Raw genomic sequence first — 7,743 nt, forward strand, 5'->3', positions numbered from 1 at the left:
ATCTACTACTAACTGAGAATAATTCTGAATTGGACATTTTAAATGCTTCAGCGTCTAGACACTGTGAATGCAGTGGTTAAGTTACTTGTGTCTATTTTCCCTCTCCATTTAGATAATTCTATTTTTACCTTTGATTTTTTTTTAATTTTTTTTTCATAATAAAGGATATTGTGTACTAGCATAATGTTCAGAGATGAGGAGATGCAGATCTGCAAATGCATATCATCGCAGCGTCATGTACCATGCTCTTACTCACTTGAACTTGTAAAGTGAGAAAAAGCAGTCTTAGGAGCACTTTAAAAGAGAGCTAGCTAGAGTAGAAAGCTATTTCATTTTTCTAACCATATCAATATTCTCATAGTATTCACCTTTAAACTAAAAAAAAAAAGACTTTATTTGTACATTTCTCATAAAACTATGACAAAAGTAGGTATTCTTCTGAATTGTTGAATTACATCATTACATCATTTTTGTTGGATATGAAAATGTGTATCTTCAAGCAATATTAGAAGGCAATACTGTTAGTAAGCATAGAGAAATGTAACAGAAGAAAATATTATGTACAATCATATAATAATGCTTATGACTTGCCATAATACCAGTATAATTCTCAGTATTTCAAATTATACTATAGAAAAAAAATGAATGCAAAGTTAGTGTCTAAATAAAATGGTTAATGAAGTTAGCAGTTGTTTAGATACAGTAGAAATTAACTAAGAAAGTTAGAAATGGTCTGTAAGTTTTCCTATGCATTTCTTTGTACACTACGCTCCCATGAAAGAGTTCAGTGTAAACAAAACCATGTTTTCAAAGTTCAAAGAAAACAGCAGTCAGGTCAAATAAGATACTTGTTAGAAGTACCTAATGTTATATGCTTCAAATTGATCATGTTTCTTCCATGAAAAATGCTCTTTTATGAAAGCAAATTGGAAAGTAGGAGACAGTCCATCGCACACTGTGTTTGATTAGGATTCAGCATCTATTGGCTTAATCATGCTAAACCAGGGTCTCAAGTCTGTGACAGAGTGGACATGGAAAATGTTCACAACTATAATTTCCACTGCCAACTTCATGCTGCTACCTAATGCAGCCAGTTCAAATCATTGCTTATGCAGTTACAGAGAAATAAGTGCATATCTATTTGCATATAGATTGTATATCTGCCAAAGTGAAAAACTTAATAAGACTAGCAATTTCTTGTATGCGTATTGAGGGAGAGCCTTTCATTTAAAATACATTCCTAAAAATTAGGTGGAGTACTGGACTATTCTTTGTTTTGCCTTAAACTTTCTTTTTGACCTTGAATAAACAATTTAGAACTCTTTTTCCACAGAGAAAGTGTGTGTGTGCAATCATAAATGCGCTGCTGTTCTAATTGTGCCAAGTTTAAAAACGCAAGGTACTTCCTTTTCTATTCTTCATACGTAAAATAAGGTTAACATCACTTAATTTGCTTTGTAATAACTAAGATGGTGTTGTGTTGATTCATTAGTTTAACTTTTTGTACAGTGCTTTGAAAACTGCACAGTTTTTTGACAGTTATATATAATTATTATCAAAGGCAGGTAATTTTTCTTTCTTGATCTACCCTGCTGCATATTTCTGTCATTGTTTTTATCGTGATATCGGGAAAGCAAAAGGAATTTTTTTCTGTATGTAGAGTTGATGAATAACTTTTAAGGTGTTCAGGGGGGGGAGGATTACACTAGGCCTGGCAGGGTTCACACAACTAAGCAAGGCCTGAGCAGGCACTGCATTCTATCTTCTCCCTGCCAGGTTTCCGTCCTAGCCCATGAAGAAATATGACTGTATGGCGTGAAGTAAACCATGGCAAACTTTAGCAGATGCATTTATTTCAAGAACCAGGAAACCAACACTTTGAAACACTTCATGGTGCGCATCAGCCCCATGGCTTAGGATGAATTTCTGGATGAAATAGTCATACTTACTTGTAGAGGACCCTACAAGTAGGGTCCCTGGTGAATGGTGGTGTACTGATACTTTGGAGATGTGGATTCTGTCTGGCTGAATTACTCTGAGCAATATGTTTTCAATCCCTGGCTTTTGGCATCTGTAAAATGGACAAATACTAATGCAGTTGGAGAACTGAATAATGAAAACCTCTATCAATTGTTATTCATGTCACTGTTATTATTTTTGTTACTAGCTGAATTCTGGAAGAAGAGTTAGAAATTCTCAGAGCTAGTGGGTCTGCTGGAGTTCCTGTGCTCATCTTGAAGTCATTAGGTGCATCTCTGTACTGCAAAAGAGAAGTAAAATGCACCAAAACCATACTCTGCCCCATAAGTACTGGGTGCTGTGGGATATATTCTTCTGTTGTTCATAATTAGAATATTGCACTGGAAACAGTGATATTGCTTGGAAAGGAAGTTCAGTGTTAATACGAATAAGTGTGAAAGATTCTGGCCTTTCATTGTTAGTGCAGTTATTAAACCATATTTTTCTAATATAAAAGAATCAGTTTTTCAGTTAGTGAGCTAGAAATGCCTAAACTGCAGTTATCTGTAGCACTTGTGTTGACTTTATCTATCTTACATTATGAATGTTCCTGTATTTTTTGTCCCTGAAAAGCTTCAGGCATCAATTGTGGTTGTGACCTAAGTGTAATCTCGAACTTGCTTTCAATTATTTCTAACCCAAGAGGCTCTGACTGTACAAACCCAGTTTGAAAAAATGAAAAAAATCCCATGTTTTTATTTTCCTGTTTTATACAAGTTATACATAAGAGCCATTTGAGGGCAAAACATTTGTCTCTAATATCTGGCAGTCTAGTATTTCAGTTTTTATGTATTAGCCCAGAAGCTTTGTTGAACTTGGAGATTACTATTGTAATTGTTATTTATAATTTGTATTGCCACAATACCTTGGACAGTCCAGCTCCATTTCTGTTATGTATTGTACAAGAAGGACAAAACAACTTCCCAACAAATATCCCAACCCTAGTGTAGTGTGGCCTTGGTTATTTAATTTTCTTCCCTATTGTACATGTTAAACAGACATTGAGGATCCTTTGGAATGCAGAGAAGATGAACAGGGGGACAAGATTTTAAATGGGTGTAAATTGGCATTTTTGTTCTTTATAGTGTCTGTGAAACTTCACTTTATTTTAGTTTGATGGCCTCATTTTTCAAAAGAAGTGTTGAGGTTTTCAGTGATTTTTTTATAACTGACAGATGTATAAAATAGGATATATTGTATTTCATAACAGATTTTTATGCTTGCCAAAACAGATTGTACAAACCTAACAGTAAATAGAGATAGTTTAGTTCCATCTTGAAGATAGAGTACTAAGAAATTGGGTCCATCACTGTCATTTTTCTCAGAAATTCCTCTCATCTGTCACAACACAATAGTTATGAAAAATGAAACCATAAATTCAATTTGCAGCTAATCTTTGAAGTAATTCCAGTGTGAATAATTCAGCAATTTGGATGCATGGTCAGTCAATTCTGTCTCTGATTTATTAGAATTTAAGAATTTTTTTTCTTTCATTAATGATAATTACCCAAGAAGAGAAAATAATTTCTCAAAAATTATCTATCTTCACATCTGTGGCCTCGATTTTGAGAAAGACTGCAATGTTTTTTAAACTTATTATTGCAGGGAGGGGGGAAGCTTTGTACGAAAGATATATGACGTATTTAAATTCTGAACTGTATCTCTTTACAGCACATATGTGAACTGTTCAGTACTGGTTTATGGCTGCTTTTATATGACTCCCATTAGAGCTAACATTTTGAATATCTCAGCATAAGGACACTGGGATTTGCTATTGATTTGCCACACTTCTTACACCTTGAAGATTGCATTAAAATCCAGCTGAAGTAAGAGTGACATTTTTTGTTCCTGTTTAAAAGTCAAATTTATTATCTGAGACTTTTTCTACTTACTAAATCTCCACTTTCTCTGATACATTATTTATGTATATTTTTTTCTATAGCTTTCTTCGTCTCTCAAGGTCTTCTCTTGGTTTTAACAGACAGTATCTACAACAGATATGTATGATAGATATATCCATATGTTTGTCTGTTGCTAAAGAGGGGTCTGGGATGGGGCCAGAGGACAAACCAGTTCATTTAACGTTGGCTTTAAGGTTTAGGCAAAATTTTTAGTCAACCAGAGAAATAATTCTCATGATAAGTGCCTTTAAAAACCTCTAGAGGAAGATTCCAAGCTAGGTATCTTGACTCAGTGTGCCTTCAAAGCTTTCTGCACTGATGAGGTACTTCAGAGATGATGGCTCCCAAGGCACCTAAAGAGTAGTCAGCTAGTCAGTAAAACTGAAGTGTATCCTTTCTCCTCTCACCTGGGCCACATGTGGCCTTCTTCATTCTTTATGGCAAGTATCTCTACTATCACACCATTGTTCTTCTCAGGGAAAGTGTTTCATAACAAAGAGACTCAACAGGGACCATCACTCTCCCACCAGAACAAGCCATCTTCCAGCCATGGATTCCTATGTCTACAAAAGTAGCACTCTTAGGGTTTATTTGTTTTGGTTTGTTTGTTTGTTTTCTTTTGTTTTCTTTGCTTGTTTATTGAAATACTGTAGAGTTAATTTGCCTGCTTTATTGTTCAGAGCACCAACTAATCTACAATGTCTCTCAAAGCCCTAGGAGCAATCCACAATTTTGTGCATCCTAGTTTTCCAAAGTTAAGGGTGATACTTCCATCCAAAAATGAAGAAATATTTTCTTCCCTGAAAATACTATGGTTAGATATCTAAACAAGAGATCAGGTATGCTTGGCAAGTTTGTTTCATTGGAACAGTAATGCTGCATATGAATTGGCAGCATCTGCCAAACAAAACATGTTATTAAATTTCTGGCAGCTTTCTTTCATCTACACTTATATTTAGAAAATTTTTAGTCGAATTTGCACTCAACGGAATAGATTTCATATAAATATGGGAAAGAGGAAAAAAGACAATAACATGTTTTCATACATTCTTTACACTAGACTGTGAGCCTTTTAAAATAGGTCTGTAAACTGTGAACCTGGAAATGCTTTTTGATTGCTGAAGAAAGTTTGTATTTGCCTACTTTGAGCACATAATCTTTTTAAACCTGTGAGGAGAGTTTAAACTGACTTCAAAGGAAATTCACACACTGATAACAATTTTCAAATTATCATGCCATGAGACTACTATTTAAAAAATAAAATATTTGGTTTACATTTTGTTTTAATAAATTCTATTATTTAGTTTTTATTCAATGAATACTTTTCCAAGTATATTCTTTTCTTACTTTTTTTTTTTTTACAGATTTATTCATTCATAGTTTTCAGTCTTATAATCTACAGGTCTTTTTCACTTCCTCTCAGCTAAAGGTCAGTCCTGCTAACAGATATCTGTGTGAAGATGTTAGAGAAAGTATTTTGCTTAAATGACAGAACACTATAGCTTCAAACCTTCACAACTGATTGATTCTGTGTAATGTTCTTAATGTTGAAATTATCTTTGATAATAACTTCAAATTGCATCACAACTTCCACCCTTGTTACAAAAAAAATCTTGGTGACGTAGTATTTAATTTATTATTAGTCTATCTAAATAGTTTCTCTAAGCATGTCTAATTAAGACACGAAAAAAAAATCATATTTATTTAGTTCCAGTTCTCTTAACTTTTTAAATCTTTTCCCAGCTGCAGAGAAGCTGATGATTGGTCTGCAGAGTTGGACCATTTCTGAGGTGGAATCACCTCATCTCTTAACTACCAGGAACTGCAAACTGTTTTTTTCTGCCTCTTGCTCCTTTGCGAAGGACTTCTGATGGCTTGTGTGAAATGCGGTTCCACACACCTTGACAAATATGTGGGGCTGCAAAGCAACTGTGCATGTGCAATAAGTGAAATATAGCCTAGGAACATAAGGTTTGCTGGAACTGTGCAGTGAACATTCATCTAGTAACTTGGTGGATTTCCTTATAGACTCCAAAGCTGCATATGATACGTGGAGTATGGGCAGGTGTGATGCCTGTGTAAGGATCTGGTCCCAATCTGCTGGACCACTTCAATGGATCTGCGCAGACTGACCAGCAGTTCCCTTCCACAACACTTGTGAACTCCATCTAAGCAAAGAGTGGGATCTGGAAGCAAAGTAACTTTGCACTGGAATCTCAGAGTGGGTAATATGTTACACTGCTAATCTACTAAAAAGTCTGGGCCTTGTGTTCGGGCTGTAAGTGAAAATAAATGGAACGGAAAGTGGGATACAGCACAGTGTTTTTCACTACTTCCTTTCCTCAATATATGTCACCTGCTAGGTTAACTTTTTTTGAGTTTAAAACATTTTAAGAAAAATCCAGCAAGCTCTATGGCAAACTATCTCATAAGAAATCACCGAAGCAGGGGATGAACTGCTCTTTCAGTTCCCTGTCAGTTCTGTAAAGTCTGAACTGAATGCAGCATGCAATTGGATTTATGGTGACTTTGTGCATTGTGCCAGTTGCTGAATAACCTCAAATTACTTTAGGCAAATGCTTCTGGGAACATTACTCCTTTGTTCATTTATTTAGGGGTTTAAAGTCTTCATTAGTCAAGGGATAAATACATCTGTGGAAGTAATTTATCAAATTAGTAGATGTGTTCTTGGGCTGCATTCTTTTGCTTGGTTATCTTAATAATGACTTGAGGTATGTAGCCTAAGTGATATTTGCTTACAAAATATAAGATTTTTGTAGACACAGTAGGATTGAGATGAATTCACAGTGTGCATGAAATTACATACAAAATTAAATTATGGATGGTAATGTGCATGTCATTCTCAACTGAGTGCTTTAAGAGTAAAATATAAAATTACATGGGCTTTTATTCCAAACCACACATAAAGACTATGTGTGGTATTTAGACATCATCAACTGATTGATTATAAGGACCTGGAAGAAATATTTCTCTCACTTCCTAGTACAGTCTGTGCAAATACTTGTATATTAACTGAAAAGAGTTGTTCCAAACAGAGCGTTTCTACTGCACATGAGATGACCAGATTTTTAATTTTCTCTGAGCCTGATTTTTTAAAAATTAGTTTCTCCCAAAGCCAATTGTAAAGCAAGTTATACTATTTTACAAAATTTCAGTTTGAAATGAAAGTTATCATCAGAAATATGTTTTTTAAAATATTTTTATTATTTCATAACACATAAACAGAATAGCACGATATGCTATAGTATACAAAATAGAATTGGGAGGGGTAATTTCTCCTACACTTGAGTTGCAGATATTCAAATCAAAGCTAGCTATTTAGAATCCCTTTGAGACTGGCAGAGGAGATAGGCACTTCTAGCATGTAATACCTCTCAAGAGAATCTAGACAACTTCAGTATGCCAGATGAATCATGAAGCACCTACTTAATTCTATTGATTCTAAAGGGAATCTACATAAGATGTAAATATTGTAATTACTGTAGATGTCAAGGTGAGGTGAGAGAAACTACCCCTTATCTGTCCTACTATGACATCATATAATGACCAAAGCATTTAAATGTAAACATGAAGTGTCATTGTTACTTTATATATGTGGTAGTATTTAACATATATGATATTATTAAGTAAAATTTCTTATTTTAAGCATCCTCTTCCAAGACTTGGAGTATAAAAATAACGGAAGCATTCATGTTTATGTGCATCTTATCTAACTTAAAGCATCTAACTAGGTTAACTTAATAATTAACTTAAAGGCTTAATTGCTTCTGTGATCAATGGTGATAAGCATCTCCAGAGTCAC

Source organism: Chiroxiphia lanceolata, chromosome 2 (assembly GCF_009829145.1).
Source record: "Chiroxiphia lanceolata isolate bChiLan1 chromosome 2, bChiLan1.pri, whole genome shotgun sequence".
NCBI classification, from domain to species: domain Eukaryota; kingdom Metazoa; phylum Chordata; class Aves; order Passeriformes; family Pipridae; genus Chiroxiphia; species Chiroxiphia lanceolata.